Here is a 377-nt window from a genome sequence, read left to right as displayed (position 1 = left end):
GTTTCAAATTCCAATTATTCATTGCTGGTATAAAGGAAAGCAATGAACTTTTGTATATTAACCTTGTTCTTGAAACTCTGCTATAATTTCTTATTATTCCAGAAAGTTCTTTGTAAATTATTTTCGATTTTCTACAGAGATAATCATGTCACATGTGAATAAAGACAGTTTTATTTCTTCTGTTCCAATCTGCATACTTTTGTTTCCTTCTTACTGCATTAGTTAGGACTTACAGTATGATCTTGAAAAGGAGTGGTGAAGGGGGATATCCTTGCCTTGTACCTGATCTTATCAAGTTTCTCACCATCAAGTATGATGGTACCTGTGGATTTTTTTTTTAACTTTCTAATCCCTTTTTAAATTTTTTTATTTTTATT

This window comes from Equus quagga, unplaced genomic scaffold (genome assembly GCF_021613505.1).
Source record: "Equus quagga isolate Etosha38 unplaced genomic scaffold, UCLA_HA_Equagga_1.0 944_RagTag, whole genome shotgun sequence".
NCBI classification, from domain to species: Eukaryota; Metazoa; Chordata; class Mammalia; order Perissodactyla; family Equidae; genus Equus; species Equus quagga.
This window is presented reverse-complemented; position numbering follows the sequence as displayed.